At 43.5% G+C, this 20,547-nt stretch overlaps 1 long non-coding RNA gene across 1 annotated transcript in view; it reads right to left on the bottom strand.

The window, feature by feature from the left end:
• LOC142107758 (uncharacterized) overlaps positions 1–18,841 on the bottom strand; it is a 52,033-nt gene extending 33,192 nt beyond the window's left edge. Inside the window, exon 1 of the long non-coding RNA XR_012680009.1 lies at positions 18,760–18,841. This is a non-coding gene — a long non-coding RNA (uncharacterized LOC142107758). The remainder of the gene's footprint in view (positions 1–18,759) is intronic.
• Positions 18,842–20,547: the final 1,706 nt, after the last annotated feature.

Raw genomic sequence — 20,547 nt, 5'->3', positions numbered from 1 at the left:
CAGAACTTGATCCAACGATGATATCCACAATACAATAATAACTGACAAGCGCTGCTTGAAGTATACAAAGTCACTAGAGCGATCCAGGTAATAGGACACAAAGTCAATAGTCACAATAGCTTCAGTAGATAGAAGACTCCGGAGATGAACACAACACAGTCCAGACGGATATGCAATACAAAAGCAAAGTCAATGGAAGGTATGCATACCGTGGTTCAGGAGAGCAGGCTGCCAGTGAGACGTGCAGGGATACCTGAACGGATGAACGCCGGCAGGAGGAGAAACCACTGGAGTATGGAAGCAGTAATCCGGTTGGTGCAGCGCACGGCAGGTAACCAGTATCAACGGAGCAATACTCAGGAAGCAGTAGTAAGTAAAACTGGAAACATGATGAACACGGGAGAGTTGAGGCTGTCTGGTATCCGGCAGTAGTAGCGGAGGCAGCGGAGGGAAGACACGCTGAACACGGGAGAGTAGAGGCGGTCTGGAATCCGGTAGTAGAAGCAGATAGGAATCAGTGGAGAGCTGACACGATGAACACAGGAGAGTAGAGGTGGACTGGAATCCGGCAGCAGTAGCAGATAGGAATCAGCTGAGTGCAGGCACGATGAACACAGGAGAGTTGAAGTGGTCTGGAAACCACAAACGTAGTAGATGGGAATCAGCTGGAGCTGAATACACGAGAAAACACAGGAACACCTTCAGAGGCTCATGGGGAATGAGACTCCAAGATCAGGCCACCAGGTAATGATCACAGATGGTTTAAATAGGGAGGGTTGCCTGATCATCCAATCAATTAAAAGCAACAGGTACTGAAGGTTTAATAAGGGCTGCACATGCGCAGACCCTCAGGATAGCGGACGGCCACGGTTCCTGAACACAGGAGAAATGGCACTCACAGTCCGGTGAGTGACATTGTAGATTAAGTACTTTATTCACTTCACCAGGATCCAAGAGTTATCAACATCTTGAAATTGGATCATTACATTTTGGCAACTGTGCTTGATCCTAGGTTTAAGAGCTATGTCTTCTCTTTCTTTCCAACTGACCCAGATCTCAAGAGATGCAATGAGCTCCTGGTCAGCAAGCTGACAGCTCAAGTGGTACATGACACAATGACGTCTCCTCCTTCAGTTTCTCTGGAAATTGCTGCTAGGAAAAAACTTAGCTTTCCTAAGACACCCAGTGGTGATGCAGATGAGTCTGCACAACATTTTGACATTTGGTCTGGTCTAAAAGAATTGCCCAAAAATCTTCTGTGGTAGTGGATTCCAGCGGGGATGAATTAGTATTGTTTGAGGATGATGTACACACTGATGTACACACTGATGAGGGTGAATATGATGACAGTGTAGATTGCAGGTGCTGAGATCTTGCTGAGAGAAGGTAGCTAGCTGATGCTGGTATGCTTAGTAATATTTTGGGTAGAATGGCATGTTGGCAATTTTATGTTTTTCTACAGTAAACTTTCACCTTTATTAGAGAGGTTTTTTTTTCTTTACAAAGGTACAAGCTTTTTATTTACATTTTTGTTTCCTTGACTTAAAACCACTTTGAATATAGGCTTTAGCACATGAGGTAGAGGTATTAGTATCATCATGACTGAGACTGGAGAGTGACAAGAACAAAGCCACGCCTCCTGTTTCTGTTTGAGCTATGGCACAGTACAATGTCACTGGAGACTTTTAAGACCACTAACAGCCATATTATTACAATTTCTGTTTCAGCACTGAACCCTGCTACCTCTCCTATTTCTGAGTGAGCTATGGTATAGTAAAATGTAACTGCAGATTTAGAAGACCAAGACTGCCAGCACTATTATTTATATTTCAGCAATGTCAATTAGCAATGGAGCTCTCCTCTTTGTCTGTTACTTATATAACACTGTACAATGTGACTGCAAATTTAGAAGACTATGCCTGCCAGCCCTATTATTTCTATTTCAGCAATGACAATTAGCAATGGAGCTCTCCTCTTTGTGTGTAGCCTATAAAATACCGTACAATGTGACTGCAAATTTAGAAGACCGAGCCTGCCAGCCCTATTATTTCTTTTTCAGCAATGACAATTAGCAATGGAGCAATGGAGCTTACCTCTTTGTCTGTTACCTACAATTTGACTGCAAATTTAGAAGACTAAGCCTCGTTGCCCTATTATTTCTATTTCAGCAATGACAATTAGCAATGGAGCTCTCCTCTTTGTCCATTACCTATATAACACCGTACAATTTGACTGCAAATTTAGAACACCGAGCCTGCCAGCCCTATTTTTTCTATTTCAGCAATGGCAATTAGCAATGGAGCAATGGAGCTCTCCTCTTTGTGTGTTACCTATATAACACAGTACAATGTGGCTGCAGATTCACACCAAGACTGCCAGCCCTATTATTTGTATTTCAGCAATGACAATCAGCAATGGAGCAATGGAGCTCTCCTCTTTGTGTGTTACCTATATAACACAGTACAATGTCACTGCAGATTTAGAAGAACAAGCCTAACAGACATATTTCTATTTCAGCAATGACAATTAGCAATGGAGCAATGGAGCTCTCCTGAATGTCACTGGAGACTTTGAAGAACACTGCTACCCCTCCTTCTTCTTTTCTACCTATGACGTTGCCCAACTGCACTAGAGACTGGCAAGAACTGTGCTACCCCTTCTGTGTCCCTCTGTGAAATGGCGCTGGACCGCCGTGGAGGGCGGTACTTATAAAATCCAAAATTTGCGAGATCCAATAATGCCACAATGAAGTTTTGCCTCGTTTTCAATTCCGAGGGCACGCGAAAGTACCGAGCCGGCATGGCTCAGTACTCGGATCTGCTGAGTTCGGGTGTGTTCGGTTCTCGGGGAACCGAACCCGAGCATCTCTAATAAAAATTAGGAGGCACTCAAAAACCCTTAAAGATAAACTCAATAAAGCTCAATAATGATGAGAGAAAATGACATGAAATTTTAAACTACAAACAAATTTATTCATAAAGTAACAATATGGGGGAAATTCAATTGCCGGCGACGTGGCACGCGGACATTAAGCTGTGCACATTTCCCACAATCCTTCAAAATATATATATATAAACAAAGAGAAATAAGCAATAGGCGCTTAATGAAAAGGTTGTGATACCACAAGGACTTTAGCAAATCCAAACCAAAGGTATAAAATACGTGTACACCATCCAAAGTGTGAATATAATTAAACATACAATTTTATGCAGTAGGCAGCTCCTTATTGTTTAGCACCAATTTGCAAGTGCCCAGGTATTTCTAAAAGACAAAAAAATAGAGGCGCCACACATAGTGTATTACAAGAGAGAAAAAAATCTCCAAGTGAAAGTACAGGTGGAATAGCCTCATACCAAAATTCAAATAATAAACAGCTTATCTGATGTTATCATTCCCCAGACGTCTGTATGATATGAGTCCTCTTATGTGTTGTCTTTATCACTTGGAGATTTTTTTCTCTCTTATAATATACAAGTTAACCCGTGCATGATACTCATGCATTCTAGTCAAATCAAGATACTTAAGGTCTTAAAAAGGTTCTTGTCATGCATTTGGGCCTAGCCCAGGCCTCCTCAGGGGAAGATCGTTACTTCCCGACGCAAGCGCCCTTTTTAATGTGTGTTCATGAGGTAAAATTACCTCACGAAAATGAGTTTGAGCCCTCAACTCGTAAATTTAGCCTTTACTACCCCTCCCACGGGGGAAGGGGGGATGATGGAAGTTAACTGACTTCACTATTCTAATTTTTTTGTCAAATAATGTCAGTATACCAAATTTCAGGTCAATTGGATGAGCCCTTTCTGAGAAAATAGTTTTTTCCGCACACACACACACACACACATACTAACGCACGCCTCTACACATGTGTGTTCATGAGGTAAAATTACCTCACGAAAATGAGTTTGAGCCCTACCAAATTTCAGCCCTTTTTGAATTTTTTTCCCCACACACACTAAGAATTTAGTAAGTCAGTGTATAACTCTGCCCAGCAGGTGGCGCTGCAACTTGTTTTTTTTTTTTCACACACACACAGACAGACAGACGCCACTAAGCATTTATATATTAGAGACTATGTGTGGCACTTCTATTTTTTTGTCTTTTATATATATAAATATTTTAAAGGTTTTTGATCGCCTCTTAATTTTTAGCATGCAGTATATACTACATACATTATAATAAAACATTTAACACACCACCCCCACAGCCACATCATAAGCCCCTAGAAACATTATAAGCCCCTCCAGACACAGCATAAGCCCCCCCCAGACACAGCATAAGTCCCTCCAGACACAGCATAAATACCCCCCCTGACACAGCATAAGTCCCCCCCTGAAACAGAGTATGTCCCCCCAGACACAACATAAGCCCCCCCGGCATAGCATAAGTCCCTCCCCCCTGACAGAGCATAAGTCCCCTCCATACACAACATAAGACCCCACCAGACACCACATAAGTTCCCCCTGACACGGCATACTTACCTAAACTGTGTTGGTTTAGAGATGGGGCTCCTCCCTCTTGCTCTGCTGACTGCTGGGACAGTGTGTGATGATGTCACACACTGTCCGGGGACTGGGAGATGCTGACATATCTTAACTCGCTTCCTGCCCTATACCCCCCATAAAAAAAAATCACAGGTGCGTGAGCGCCGGACCCACTGGGGATTTTTTTTAAAAAATAATTTAAAAAATATATATATTACTTGGGAACGTTATATATATTATAACTTGTATTGCCTGGATATACTTATATAAGGTTTTCCGGTACACTCTGAATTTCTCGCAGTTTGTTTTTTTTCTATACATTTTGCTGTGGACTGGGAGTTCCACTTAGGAGACGCAGCATGTTAGCTCTTCCGATCTAGTGCTCCTGTAATTTCTTGTTCCTTAGATATCCATTTGCTCTTCAGCATTCTTCTGCTGCTATTACTACCACACTATTTATGTTGGTTTTCACTTGTGTATCATGAAACATGGATATGTTTTTCTTTTATGCACACTGTTTCATGTGCTAGATGTTAGGCTTTTTTATTTATTGTTATATTGTATATTGAAATATTTTCTTGAGATATATTTTACAATCAAAACCTAATATTAAAAGAATAAATCAATTACTTAATTCTACAATACACAAAATTACCAGATTACAACACTAACTTAATTAAAAGGGCATCATACTGAGCTTTGTAAAATAAGGTGTGACCTTGAAAGCCACAGGGATGCTTTGCTCAAAACTTATTTCACATAAAAATGAGTGATCTACATTATAAATTGGAAGCCAGATGCACTATTGCAATGGAGTCTGTTGTGATAATGTACAGCTAAGAAAGCATTATGTAAGACAGCTCCAGTAATGTAAATAAATGCAAATACGCAGTACATTAAGATTCTCTGTGCAAAATGTCTATATCCATCTATTTTGCTGTAATAAAAATACAAAGTGAAAATATAATAAATGAGCATTATTCTTAATGTGTCTTTGGAATATTTGTAAAAATGGAAAAATTATATTATATGATTTCAAAGTATGTCACCACCTACAGTACATACGTACAGAGTACACTGCCAAGAGTAAACTCAGGCCCTGGTACAGACGTTTCTTGGGATAGTAAGCTATTGGTTTGTGCAGTCACTTTCCCCAGTCTTTAATATGGCTCAGATAAGGTTGATTGGCCTCAGCATAATCTGCCACCACCCCAATAATCTGTACCCACCCTCTTGTTGCCCTAATTATATTTTATGATAGTGAGATGTTTAAGGAACTCCTCCTTTTTCTACATACTGTATAGAAGGGGTGCACAAACTATTTTTTAGTCTCAGGTCCGCATTTAGAGATTATTATTATCTTTATATAAATTTCCACAAGGGTTCCTCAGTGGCGTAAATATGGGGTTAGAACATACAAGAGGACAAAATAGCAGTAGTACAAAATTAAGTAAATATAAACAACAAATTTACATAATTAAAACTTGCAAAATTACATAATTATGTAAGGAAAATACTAGGAGAGAGGGCCCTGTGCGTGAGAACTTACATTCTAGATATCACTCATTTGAAGGAACCGCAATAAAACTTAATTTGCTTAAATATATAAAATATATAGAATTTACTAGAGGAGAGGAGGAACCTCTTTGCATTTAACATTTAAAAAGTAACAATGGGGACAGAAGATTGTGCAATACAGCAAGTGGCTGTAAGCCACCAACTGGGGTGCGCCCAGAGCTGGATTAAGGCTTTGGGGGGCCTGGGGCACTTAAGACCTAAAATTAAGGGCATAGTGACACATCCTGCATTACATCACCTACAGCCCACAGTATGACACTTACAGCTCTCCCAGAGGGCTTGCTTAGGTTGTCTGCATAAGAAAAATCATTGCTTCCACAAACTAAAAAACTGTACATTAAAACAATCATCAAAACACCACATTAAAATGGGTATTGACACCACACTTTAAAACTAGCAATGATATCACACATTAAAAATACCATTGATAACGTACACTAAAACTAGCAATGATACCGCACTTTAAAAATAAAATTTATAATGCACATTAAAACTAGCAATGATAACGCACTTTAAAAATAAAATTTATAATGGACATTAAAACTAGCAATGATACCGCAAATTAAAATACCATTGATAATGCATCATTGGGCATGGCCAGGCCACCCTCCTACAGACAAAAAAAACTGCATTGTTGTGTACACCATTGAACTGTCACCAAAAATTGGGATTGTCCCACTAGAATCACAACATTTCACAGACTTTGCTGCTCTCTCCGACCTGTTCTTCTCACTTTCACCACCTGTGCTGCAGGTTTCTTTAGTTGTGGCTTGTCTGGATCCTGGAATGTTAGGGGCCCTATTTGGAAAAAAAAATGGGTACATTTAGAAAATTACAGCCACCCCCGGTGTTAAATCAGTACCACCCATGATTAATAATTAGGCCTTCCTCCAGCCCCAACATTAAAATAATAGTATTCACATTTAATAAATAAACCTATTTCCCTCCCTTCAAACAGCCCCAGCAATAAATTAATAGTATTTACATTTCAGAAATATACCTATTTCCCGCAACCGTCACTGCCATTAAATAATTCATAGGCACATTTAATAAAGGGACCTCATTCTACCCAAACTCACCCCCACATTTAGTAGCGCCCAAACCACCCCATCTTAAATTAATTAATTGTCCCCACTATTGTGCCTCTCCCCCCCCTTTTTCCTCATGCTGTGTCTCTCACCCTTTTTTCTTATACTGTGCCTTTCTCCCCCCTTTTTTCTCATGCTGTGCTTCTCCCACTTTTTCCTTACTGTGCCTCTCTTCTCTCCCTTTTTCCTTACTGTGCCTCTCTTCTCCCCCTTTTTCCTTACTGTGCCACTCTTCTCCCCCTTTTTTCGTTACTGTGCCTCTTCTCCCCCTTTTTTCCTTACTGTGCCTCTTCTCCCCCTTTTTTCCTTACTGTACCTCACTTCTCCCCCTTTTTTCCTTACTGTGCCTCTCTTCTTCCCCTTTTATCCTTACTGTGCCTCTTCTCCCCTTTTTTCCTTACTGTGCCTCTTCTCCCCCTTTTTCCTTACTGTGCCTCTCTTCTCCCCCTTTTTCCTTACTGTGCCTCTCTTCTCCCCCTTTTTCCTCCATAGTGTGCATTTCTTCTCCCCCTTTTTCCTCCATTTCTTCTCCCCCTTTTTCCTCCATAGTGTGCCTTTCTTATCCCCTTTATCTCCATAGTGTGCCTTTCTTCTCCCCTTTTCCTCCATAGTTTGCCTCTCTTTTTCCCCTTTTTCCTCCATAGTGTGCCTTTCTTTTCCCCCTTTTTCCTTCATAGTGTGCCACTCTTCTCCCCCTTTTTCCTCCATAGTGTACCTCTCTTCTCCCTGTTTTTCCTCCATAATGTGACTTTCTTCTCCCCTTTTTTTCCTTACTGTGCCTTTCTTCTACCCCTTTTTCCTCCATAGTGTGCCTCTCTTCTCCCCCTTTTTCCTCCATAGTGTGCCTTTCTTCTCCCCTTTTCCTCCATAATGTGCCTTTCTTCTCCCCTTTTCCTCCATAGTGTGCCTCTCTTTTCCCCCTTTTTCCTCCATAGTGTGCCTTTCTTCTCCCCTTTTCCTCCATAGTGTGCCTTTCTTCTCCCCTTTTTCCTCCATAGTGTGCCTTTCTTCTCCCTTTTCCTCCATAGTGTGCCTCTCTTCTCCCCTTTTCCTCCATAGTGTGCCTTTCTTCTCCCCTTTTCCTCCATATTATGCCTTTCTTCTCCCCTTTTCATCCATAGTGTGCCTCTCTTCTCCCCCTTTTTCCTTACTGTGACTCTCTCTTCTCCCCCTTTTTTCCTTACTGTGCCTCTTCTCCCCCTTTTTTCCTTACTGTGCCTCTTCTCCCCCTTTTTTCCTTACTGTGCCTCTTCTCCCCCTTTTTTCCTTACTGTACCTCACTTCTCCCCCTTTTTTCCATACTGTGCCTCTCTTTCCCCCCTTTTTTCCTTACTGTGCCTCTTCTCCCACTTTTTCCTTACTGTGCCTCTCTTCTCCCCCTTTTTCCTTACTGTGCCTCTCTTCTCCCCCTTTTTCCTCCATAGTGTGCATTTCTTCTCCCCCTTTTTCCTCCATAGTGTGCCTTTCTTATCCCCTTTATCTCCATAGTGTGCCTTTCTTCTCCATTTTCCTCCATAGTGTGCCTCTCTTCTCCCCTTTTCCTCCATAGTGTGCCTTTCTTCTCCCCTTTTCCTCCATAGTATGCCTTTATTCTCCCCTTTTCATCCATAGTGTGCCTCTCTTCTCCCCCTTTTTCCTTACTGTGACTCTCTCTTCTCCCCCTTTTTCCTTACTGTCCCTCTTCTCCCCCTTTTTTCCTTACTGTGCCTCTTCTCCTCCTTTTTTCCTTACTATACCTCACTTCTCCCCCTTTTTTCCTTACTGTGCCTCTCTTCTCCCCTTTTTTCCTTACTGTGCCTCTTCTCCCCCTTTTTCCTTACTGTGCCTCTCTTCTCCCCCTTTTTCTTTACTGTGCCTCTCTTCTTCCCCTTTTTCCTCCATAGTGTGCCTTTCTTCTCCCCCTCTTTCCTCCATAGTGTGCCTTTCTTATCCCCTTTATCTCCATAGTGTGCCTTTCTTCTCCATTTTCCTCCATTGTGTGCCTCTCTTCTCCCCTTTTCCTCCATAGTGTGCCTTTCTTCTCCCCTTTTCCTCCATAGTATGCCTTTATTCTCCCCTTTTCATCCATAGTGTGCCTCTCTTCTCCCCCTTTTTCCTTACTGTGACTCTCTCTTCTCCCCCTTTTTCCTTACTGTCCCTCTTCTCCCCCTTTTTTCCTTACTGTGCCTCTCTTCTCCCCCTTTTTCCTCCATAGTTTGCCTCTCTTTTCCCCCTTTTTCCTCCATAGTGTGCCTCTCTTTTCCCCCTTTTTCCTCCATAGTGTGCCACACTTCTTCACCTTTTTCCTCCATAATGTACCTCTCTTCTCCCCGTTTTTCCTCCATAATGTGCCTTTCTTCTCCCCTTTTCCTCCATAGTGTGCCTTTCTTCTCCCCCTTTTTTCCTTACTGTGCCTTTCTTCTACCCCTTTTTCCTCCATAGTGTGCCTCTCTTCTCCCCCTTTTTCCTCCATAGTGTGCCTTTCCTCTCCCCTTTTCCTCCATAATGTGCCTTTCTTCTCCCCTTTTCCTCCATAGTGTGCCTCTCTTTTCCCCCTTTTCCCCCCATAGTGTGCCTCTCTTTTCCCCCTTTTTCCTCCATAGTGTACCTTTCTTCTCCTCCCTTTTCCTCCATAATGTGCCTTTCTTCTCCCTTTTTCCCCCATAGTATGCCTCTCTTTTCCCCCTTTTTCCTCCATAGTGTGCCTTTCTTCTCCCCTTTTCCTCCATAGTGTGCCTTTCTTCTCCCCTTTTTCCTCCATAGTGTGCCTTTCTTCTCCCCTTTTCCCCCATAGTATGCCTCTCTTTTCCCCCTTTTTCCTCCATAGTGTGCCTTTCTTCTCCCCTTTTCCTCCATATTATGCCTTTCTTCTCCCCTTTTCATCCATAGTGTGCCTCTCTTCTCCCCCTTTTTCCTTACTGTGACTCTCTCTTCTCCCCCTTTTTTCCTTACTGTGCCTCTTCTCCCCCTTTTTTCCTTACTGTGCCTCTTCTCCCCCTTTTTTCCTTACTGTGCCTCTTCTCCCCCTTTTTTCCTTACTGTACCTCACTTCTCCCCCTTTTTTCCATACTGTGCCTCTCTTTTCCCCCTTTTTTTCCTTACTGTGCCTCTTCTCCCACTTTTTCCTTACTGTGCCTCTCTTCTCCCCCTTTTTCCTTACTGTGCCTCTCTTCTCCCCCTTTTTCCTCCATAGTGTGCATTTCTTCTCCCCCTTTTTCCTCCATAGTGTGCCTTTCTTATCCCCTTTATCTCCATAGTGTGCCTTTCTTCTCCATTTTCCTCCATAGTGTGCCTCTCTTCTCCCCTTTTCCTCCATAGTGTGCCTTTCTTCTCCCCTTTTCCTCCATAGTATGCCTTTATTCTCCCCTTTTCATCCATAGTGTGCCTCTCTTCTCCCCCTTTTTCCTTACTGTGACTCTCTCTTCTCCCCCTTTTTCCTTACTGTCCCTCTTCTCCCCCTTTTTTCCTTACTGTGCCTCTTCTCCTCCTTTTTTCCTTACTATACCTCACTTCTCCCCCTTTTTTCCTTACTGTGCCTCTCTTCTCCCCCTTTTTTCCTTACTGTGCCTCTTCTCCCCCTTTTTCCTTACTGTGCCTCTCTTCTCCCCCTTTTTCTTTACTGTGCCTCTCTTCTTCCCCTTTTTCCTCCATAGTGTGCCTTTCTTCTCCCCCTCTTTCCTCCATAGTGTGCCTTTCTTATCCCCTTTATCTCCATAGTGTGCCTTTCTTCTCCATTTTCCTCCATTGTGTGCCTCTCTTCTCCCCTTTTCCTCCATAGTGTGCCTTTCTTCTCCCCTTTTCCTCCATAGTATGCCTTTATTCTCCCCTTTTCATCCATAGTGTGCCTCTCTTCTCCCCCTTTTTCCTTACTGTGACTCTCTTCTCCCCCTTTTTCCTTACTGTCCCTCTTCTCCCCCTTTTTTCCTTACTGTGCCTCTTCTCCTCCTTTTTTCCTTACTATACCTCACTTCTCCCCCTTTTTTCCTTACTGTGCCTCTCTTCTCCCCCTTTTTCCTCCATAGTTTGCCTCTCTTTTCCCCCTTTTTCCTCCATAGTGTGCCTCTCTTTTCCCCCTTTTTCCTCCATAGTGTGCCACACTTCTTCACCTTTTTCCTCCATAATGTACCTCTCTTCTCCCCGTTTTTCCTCCATAATGTGCCTTTCTTCTCCCCTTTTCCTCCATAGTGTGCCTTTCTTCTCCCCCTTTTTTCCTTACTGTGCCTTTCTTCTACCCCTTTTTCCTCCATAGTGTGCCTCTCTTCTCCCCCTTTTTCCTTCATAATGTGCCTTTCTTCTCCCCTTTTCCTCCATAGTGTGCCTCTCTTTTCCCCCTTTTTCCCCATAGTGTGCCTCTCTTTTGCCCCTTTTTCCTTCATAGTGTGCCTTTCTTCTCCTCCCTTTTCCTCCATAATGTGCCTTTCTTCTCCCCTTTTCCTCCATAGTGTACCTTTCTTCTCCCTTTTCCTCCATAGTGTGCCTCTCTTCTCCCCTTTTCCTCCATAGTGTGCCTTTCTTCTCCCCTTTTCCTCCATAGTGTACCTTTCTTCTCCCTTTTCCTCCATAGTGTGCCCCTCTTCTCCCCTTTTCCTCCATAGTGTGCCTTTCTTCTCCCCTTTTCATCCATAGTGTGCCTCTCTTCTCCCCCTTTTTCCTTACTGTGACTCTCTCTTCTCCCCCTTTTTTCCTTACTGTGCCTCTTCTCCCCCTTTTTTCCTTACTGTGCCTCTTCTCCCCCTTTTTTCCTTACTGTGCCTCTTCTCCCCCTTTTTTCCTTACTGTACCTCACTTCTCCCCCTTTTTCCTTACTGTGCCTCTCTTCTCCCCCTTTTTCCTTACTGTGCCTCTTCTCCCCCTTTTTTCCTTACTGTGCCTCTTCTCCTCCTTTTTTCCTTACTATACCTCACTTCTCCCCCTTTTTTCCTTACTGTGCCTCTCTTCTCCCCCTTTTTTCCTTACTGTGCCTCTCTTCTCCCCTTTTTCACTACTGTGCCTCTCTTCTCCCCCTTTTTCCTTACTGTGCCTCTCTTCTCCCCCTTTTTCCTCCATAGTGTGCCTTTCTCCTCCCCCTCTTTCCTCCATAGTGTGCCTTTCTTATCCCCTTTATCTCCATAGTGTGCCTTTCTTCTCCCCTTTTCCTCCATAGTTTGCCTCTCTTTTCCCCCTTTTTCCTCCATAGTGTGCCTCTCTTTTCCCCCTTTTTCCTCCATAGTGTGCCACTCTTCTTCCCCTTTTTCCTCCATAGTGTACCTCTCTTCTCCCCATTTTTCCTCCATAATGTGCCTTTCTTCTCCCCTTTTCCTCCATAGTGTGCCTTTCTTCTCCCCCTTTTTTCCTTACTGTGCCTTTCTTCTCCCCCTTTTTCCTCCATAGTGTGCCTTTCTTCTCCACCTTTTTCCTCCATAGTGTGCCTCTCTTCTCCCCCTTTTTCCTCCATAGTATGCCTTTCTTCTCCCTTTTTCCTCCATAGTGTGCCTTTCTTCTCCCCTTTTCCTCCATAGTGTGCCTCTCTTTTCCCCCTTTTTCCTCCATAGTGTGCCTCTCTTTTCCCCTTTTTTCCTCCATAGTGTGCCTTTCTTCTCCCCCATTTTCCTCCATAATGTGCCTTTCTTCTCCCCTTTTCCTCCATAGTGTGCCTTTCTTCTCCCCTTTTTCCTTACTGTGCCTCTATTCTCCCCCTTTTTCCTTACTGTGCCTCTCTTCTCCCCCTTTTTTCCTTACTGTGCCTCACTTCTCCCCCTTTTTTCCTTACTGTGCCTCTCTTTTCCCCCTTTGTTCCTTACTGTGCCTCTTCTCCCCCTTTTTCCTTACTGTGCCTCTCTTCTCCCCCTTTTTCCTTACTGTGCCTCTCTTCTCCCCCTTTTTCCTCCATAGTGTGCCTTTCTTCTCCCCTTTATCTCCATAGTGTGCCTTTCTTCTCCCCTTTTCCTCCATAGTTTGCCTCTCTTTTCCCCCTTTTTCCTCCATAGTATGCCTCTCTTCTCCCCCTTTTTCTCCATAGTGTGCCACTCTTCTCCCCCTTTTTCCTCCATAGTGTACCTCTCTTCTCCCCGTTTTTCCTCCATAATGTGCCTTTCTTCTCCCCTTTTCCTCCATAGTGTGCCTTTCTTCTCCCCCTTTTTTCCTTACTGTGCCTTTCTTCTCCCCCTTTTTCCTCCATAGTGTGCCTTTCTTCTCCCCCTTTTTCCTCCATAGTGTGATTCTCTTCTCCCCCTTTTTCCTCCATAGTGTGCCTTTCTTCTCCCCTTTTCCTCCATAGTGTGCCTCTCTTCTCCCCCTTTTTCCTTACTGTGACTCTCTCTTCTCCCCCTTTTTCCTTACTGTCCCTCTTCTCCCCCTTTTTTCCTTACTGTGCCTCTTCTCCTCCTTTTTTCCTTACTATACCTCACTTCTCCCCCTTTTTTCCTTACTGTGCCTCTCTTCTCCCCCTTTTTTCCTTACTGTGCCTCTTCTCCCCCTTTTTCCTTACTGTGCCTCTCTTCTCCCCCTTTTTCTTTACTGTGCCTCTCTTCTTCCCCTTTTTCCTCCATAGTGTGCCTTTCTTCTCCCCCTCTTTCCTCCATAGTGTGCCTTTCTTATCCCCTTTATCTCCATAGTGTGCCTTTCTTCTCCATTTTCCTCCATTGTGTGCCTCTCTTCTCCCCTTTTCCTCCATAGTGTGCCTTTCTTCTCCCCTTTTCCTCCATAGTATGCCTTTATTCTCCCCTTTTCATCCATAGTGTGCCTCTCTTCTCCCCCTTTTTCCTTACTGTGACTCTCTTCTCCCCCTTTTTCCTTACTGTCCCTCTTCTCCCCCTTTTTTCCTTACTGTGCCTCTTCTCCTCCTTTTTTCCTTACTATACCTCACTTCTCCCCCTTTTTTCCTTACTGTGCCTCTCTTCTCCCCCTTTTTCCTCCATAGTTTGCCTCTCTTTTCCCCCTTTTTCCTCCATAGTGTGCCTCTCTTTTCCCCCTTTTTCCTCCATAGTGTGCCACACTTCTTCACCTTTTTCCTCCATAATGTACCTCTCTTCTCCCCGTTTTTCCTCCATAATGTGCCTTTCTTCTCCCCTTTTCCTCCATAGTGTGCCTTTCTTCTCCCCCTTTTTTCCTTACTGTGCCTTTCTTCTACCCCTTTTTCCTCCATAGTGTGCCTCTCTTCTCCCCCTTTTTCCTTCATAATGTGCCTTTCTTCTCCCCTTTTCCTCCATAGTGTGCCTCTCTTTTCCCCCTTTTTCCCCATAGTGTGCCTCTCTTTTGCCCCTTTTTCCTTCATAGTGTGCCTTTCTTCTCCTCCCTTTTCCTCCATAATGTGCCTTTCTTCTCCCCTTTTCCTCCATAGTGTACCTTTCTTCTCCCTTTTCCTCCATAGTGTGCCTCTCTTCTCCCCTTTTCCTCCATAGTGTGCCTTTCTTCTCCCCTTTTCCTCCATAGTGTACCTTTCTTCTCCCTTTTCCTCCATAGTGTGCCCCTCTTCTCCCCTTTTCCTCCATAGTGTGCCTTTCTTCTCCCCTTTTCATCCATAGTGTGCCTCTCTTCTCCCCCTTTTTCCTTACTGTGACTCTCTCTTCTCCCCCTTTTTTCCTTACTGTGCCTCTTCTCCCCCTTTTTTCCTTACTGTGCCTCTTCTCCCCCTTTTTTCCTTACTGTGCCTCTTCTCCCCCTTTTTTCCTTACTGTACCTCACTTCTCCCCCTTTTTCCTTACTGTGCCTCTCTTCTCCCCCTTTTTCCTTACTGTGCCTCTTCTCCCCCTTTTTTCCTTACTGTGCCTCTTCTCCTCCTTTTTTCCTTACTATACCTCACTTCTCCCCCTTTTTTCCTTACTGTGCCTCTCTTCTCCCCCTTTTTTCCTTACTGTGCCTCTCTTCTCCCCTTTTTCACTACTGTGCCTCTCTTCTCCCCCTTTTTCCTTACTGTGCCTCTCTTCTCCCCCTTTTTCCTCCATAGTGTGCCTTTCTCCTCCCCCTCTTTCCTCCATAGTGTGCCTTTCTTATCCCCTTTATCTCCATAGTGTGCCTTTCTTCTCCCCTTTTCCTCCATAGTTTGCCTCTCTTTTCCCCCTTTTTCCTCCATAGTGTGCCTCTCTTTTCCCCCTTTTTCCTCCATAGTGTGCCACTCTTCTTCCCCTTTTTCCTCCATAGTGTACCTCTCTTCTCCCCATTTTTCCTCCATAATGTGCCTTTCTTCTCCCCTTTTCCTCCATAGTGTGCCTTTCTTCTCCCCCTTTTTTCCTTACTGTGCCTTTCTTCTCCCCCTTTTTCCTCCATAGTGTGCCTTTCTTCTCCACCTTTTTCCTCCATAGTGTGCCTCTCTTCTCCCCCTTTTTCCTCCATAGTATGCCTTTCTTCTCCCTTTTTCCTCCATAGTGTGCCTTTCTTCTCCCCTTTTCCTCCATAGTGTGCCTCTCTTTTCCCCCTTTTTCCTCCATAGTGTGCCTCTCTTTTCCCCTTTTTTCCTCCATAGTGTGCCTTTCTTCTCCCCCATTTTCCTCCATAATGTGCCTTTCTTCTCCCCTTTTCCTCCATAGTGTGCCTTTCTTCTCCCCTTTTTCCTTACTGTGCCTCTATTCTCCCCCTTTTTCCTTACTGTGCCTCTCTTCTCCCCCTTTTTTCCTTACTGTGCCTCACTTCTCCCCCTTTTTTCCTTACTGTGCCTCTCTTTTCCCCCTTTGTTCCTTACTGTGCCTCTTCTCCCCCTTTTTCCTTACTGTGCCTCTCTTCTCCCCCTTTTTCCTTACTGTGCCTCTCTTCTCCCCCTTTTTCCTCCATAGTGTGCCTTTCTTCTCCCCTTTATCTCCATAGTGTGCCTTTCTTCTCCCCTTTTCCTCCATAGTTTGCCTCTCTTTTCCCCCTTTTTCCTCCATAGTATGCCTCTCTTCTCCCCCTTTTTCTCCATAGTGTGCCACTCTTCTCCCCCTTTTTCCTCCATAGTGTACCTCTCTTCTCCCCGTTTTTCCTCCATAATGTGCCTTTCTTCTCCCCTTTTCCTCCATAGTGTGCCTTTCTTCTCCCCCTTTTTTCCTTACTGTGCCTTTCTTCTCCCCCTTTTTCCTCCATAGTGTGCCTTTCTTCTCCCCCTTTTTCCTCCATAGTGTGATTCTCTTCTCCCCCTTTTTCCTCCATAGTGTGCCTTTCTTCTCCCCTTTTCCTCCATAGTGTGCCTTTCTTCTCCCCTTTTCCTCCACAGTGTGCCTCTCTTTTCCCCCTTTTTCCTGCATAGTGTGCCTTTCTTCTCCCCCCTTTTCCTCCATAATGTGCCTTTTTTCTCCCTTTTTCTCCATAATGTGCCTTTCTTCTCCCCTTTTCCTCCGTAGTGTGCCTTTCTTCTCCCCTTTTCCTCCATAGTGTGCCTTTCTTCTCCCCTTTTCCTCCACAGTGTGCCTCTCTTTTCCCCCTCTTTCCTCCATAGTGTGCCTTTCTTATCCCCTTTATCTCCATAGTGTGCCTTTCTTCTCCCCTTTTCCTCCATAGTTTGCCTCTCTTTTCCCCCTTTTTCCTCCATAGTGTGCATCTCTTTTCCCCCTTTTTCCTCCATAGTGTGCCACTCTTCTTCCCCTTTTTCCTCCATAGTGTACCTCTCTTCTCCCCGTTTTTCCTCCATAATGTGCCTTTCTTCTCCCCTTTTCCTCCATAGTGTGCCTTTCTTCTCCCCCTTTTTTCCTTACTGTGCCTTTCTTCTCCCCCTTTTTCCTCCATAGTGTGCCTTTCTTCTCCACCTTTTTCCTCCATAGTGTGCCTCTCTTCTCCCCCTTTTTCCTCCATAGTGTGCCTTTCTTCTCCCCTTTTCCTCCATAGTGTGCCTTTCTTCTCCCCTTTTCCTCCATAGTGTGCCTCTCTTTTCCCCCTTTTTCCTCCATAGTGTGCCTCTCTTTTCCCCTTTTTTCCTCCATAGTGTGCCTTTCTTCTCCCCCATTTTCCTCCATAATGTGCCTTTCTTCTCCCCTTTTCCTCCATAGTGTGCCTTTCTTCTCCCCTTTTTCCTTACTGTGCCTCTATTCTCCCCCCTTTTTCCTTACTGTGCCTCTCTTCTCCCCCTTTTTCCTTACTGTGCCTCTCTTCTCCCCCTTTTTTCCTTACTGTGCTTCTTCTCCCCCTTTTTTCCTTACTGTGCCTCTTCTCCCCCTTTTTTCCTTACTGTACCTCACTTCTCCCCCTTTTTTCCTTACTGTGCCTCTCTTTTCCCCCTTTGTTCCTTACTGTGCCTCTTCTCCCCCTTTTTCCTTACTGTGCCTCTCTTCTCCCCCTTTTTCCTTACTGTGCCTCTCTTCTCCCCCTTTTTCCTCCATAGTGTGCCTTTCTTCTCCCCTTTATCTCCATAGTGTGCCTTTCTTCTCCCCTTTTCCTCCATAGTTTGCCTCTCTTTTCCCCCTTTTTCCTCCATAGTGTGCCTCTCTTCTCCCCCTTTTTCCTCCATAGTGTGCCACTCTTCTCCCCCTTTTTCCTCCATAGTGTACCTCTCTTCTCCCCGTTTTTCCTCCATAATGTGCCTTTCTTCTCCCCTTTTCCTCCATAGTGTGCCTTTTTTTCTCCCCCTTTTTTCCTTACTGTGCCTTTCTTCTCCCCCTTTTTCCTCCATAGTGTGCCTTTCTTCTCCCCCTTTTTCCTCCATAGTGTGATTCTCCTCTCCCCCTTTTTCCTCCATAGTGTGCCTTTCTTCTCCCCTTTTCCTCCACAGTGTGCCTCTCTTTTCCCCCTTTTTCCTGCATAGTGTGCCTTTCTTCTCCCCCCTTTTCCTCCATAATGTGCCTTTTTTCTCCCCTTTTCCTCCATAGTGTGCCTTTCTTCTCCCCTTTTCCTCCATAGTGTGCCTTTCCTCTCCCTTTTCCTCCATAGTGTGCCTCTCTTCTCCCCTTTTCCTCCATAATATGCCTTTCTTCTCCCCTTTTCATCCATAGTGTGCCTTTCTGCGTTATTCCCTTTTTTTTTAACTTACCTTTCTTTTAGCTTCTTTCTTCTCTTCTCTTCTGTCTTCTTGTTTCTCTCTTGGTCCTCTCCGCGCTGCTCCTCACTGAATGACAGGCGTGACTTGATGACGTCACGCCTGTGATTCAGTGTTAACAGTGCAGAGAGGAGGGAGGACGAGTGACGCCGGCACAGCGATCAGGTGAGTATATCTTTTTATTGTTTTTTCACTACCCTGCTCCCCCCACCAACGAAGGGAGCCCCGAACCCGCCTGCAAACCCCCCCTCACCGCCCTTAAAAAAAACAAAAAGAAAAAAAAGAAAAAAAAAAATCAGTAGAGGTTATGCGCGCAGCAGCGGGGGGCCCTCGGAGAGAGGTGGGCCCGGGGCACGTGCCCCCTGTGCCCCCCCCCTTAATCCAGCTATGGGTGCGCCCATTCTATGTAGTGAGTATGGTCACATCCCATAGGGAGCGAACCATGCTCCTCTCCTGTAACAAATTTAGCCTCCCTCACTTCTGTTGTTCAGCCCCCCCCCCTCCCCCTCAAAAATAAGGTTCTGTACTCTGTAGTCACACATCTTCTCCCTCACCTGTAACACATGTTGAGCACCAGTGGCATATAGTCACAGAAAACATTTCTCTAATGCTTTAAAGACGTGTGAGTAAGGCATTAAAAATAACTGAGGTTAAGTCTACGTGTATTTAATTGTTGCAGGGTAGCATATTCCTTGTGTTCAAAAGACTGTTTACTTACCAATAGCTCTCAGTTTCCCAACAACTGCCTTTGCTCTTCCAGCAGGTCTGTTATCTGTCACACTCAGGGCTTGGTGTGTGTGTTGAGATAGAAGAACAAACTGAAAATAAAATCGTAAAGTTCTCTATATGTATTGTAAGATTATTTTGAGGCAACTGCAAATAGTGTACATGTACTTACTTTTTTATCTAGATTTTGTGCTTAAACAGCTGTCACTAGTATTCTATGTTTGTGAGCGCCTTTAAGGTTACCTGTTTTGTTGTTGTTAAATGTGTTTACTGAAGGAGACCATGCATAATTGTTTTCAAATGGTTAAGTTATAGTTTAAAGAACTATGTTTTACTAGATAACAACAGTACTATATCATATTTATAATATTAAACATGCGGTCAGTGTCGGACTGGGGCATGAAGGTCCCACCGTGGGAATGCAGTGATAGGGGCCCACTACATTTGGGTGTAGCCAGTCAAGGGGATGTGGTCAGCCCATGGAGGAAAACTTATAGCACTATAGTGTGGTCCTTAAATAACAAAGTGGAAATTGCAAATTAGGCCAGTTTTACATGTATCATGTACAAAAACCTATAGATAAAATATGATCAATAAATAACCTTTATTTATAGTAATAAATACATGTATGAATAAATACACAAATATAAATTAGAACTAGAAAATTAAACTGCAGCTTTTAAATGAAAGCATATAAATTAACCATCACACAATTATGGACATTTTTTAATGTAGTTTAACGCTAAGAAGTTATCATACAAACCTAAAATATATAAATCAAGTACCTTAACATTCAAACAACACACACAGTTTGAGTTTCAAATAGCTTTAAGTAAACATGTTTATAATCTGCTTATCACAGTGCAAAATACCTGCATATATTACCTCCTTCATTTTTTGGAGTGGTATTGTTAAAGTTTAAGACTGAAAAGGTTAACACAACAACTATTTAGTTTAACACTGAGAACATCTGACACAACAACGCAAAAAAATATAAATAACATTCCTTAATATTCAAACACCACACAGTTATGATTTTCAAATAACTTTAAATAAATGTGTTTCGAATCTACTATTCATAGACATTGCAAAATAATTGCATATATTACCTCCTTCATTGGCGCGGTATTGATGAAGCGTTATAGGTAACAGCAATTAAGCAGTTACAGAAGCAATCTTTGGAAAAGAGAAGATGAATGTGCAAATGTATCAATTATGTCATAAAATATGAAATTTCCAACAATATCCCTATCAATATTAAGAAGCAGAAATGATTCTAACAATTCTTTGCCAATCAATGATGTCAATCGATTTTTTACAATTTTAAGCTTTGAAAAAACTCTTTCACAAGATACCTGAGTACAAGCTAATGTAAGAAGAGTTTTGTACACAGCAAACAGATTGGTATATGCAGCAGAGTGTAAATTGTGATCATATAGGAGCCGGTAGCAACAGGTCAGGCAGTTTTCACAGGTTTTAATTTTTATATGACTGGACAGTGTTTCTTCAACGTTTGTTTCTTCTACACTAACACTTGTTCTCGGAAGAGAATATGGCTCATTAAGCACTGAATAATTCTGCTCAGAATTTAGAAGCTCTGCTTTAAGCTGGACAATGTCTACCTCAGCCAAATCTGCAACAGTTCTCAGAGCCTCTGTTGGTATCTCACTCTGACCCTTCATCAGTTGGTTAAACTGCCTTGGGTCAAAGTAAGTTAAATTCTGAATGAGGCTTTCATTTTTTGAAAGCCTTCTATCAATACTCTCTACTGCTTGATCAA

Source organism: Mixophyes fleayi, chromosome 1, assembly GCF_038048845.1.
Source record: "Mixophyes fleayi isolate aMixFle1 chromosome 1, aMixFle1.hap1, whole genome shotgun sequence".
NCBI lineage: Eukaryota > Metazoa > Chordata > Amphibia > Anura > Limnodynastidae > Mixophyes > Mixophyes fleayi.
The sequence above is the reverse complement of the archived record's forward strand: the minus strand, read 5'-3'. Positions and strand labels throughout refer to the sequence as shown.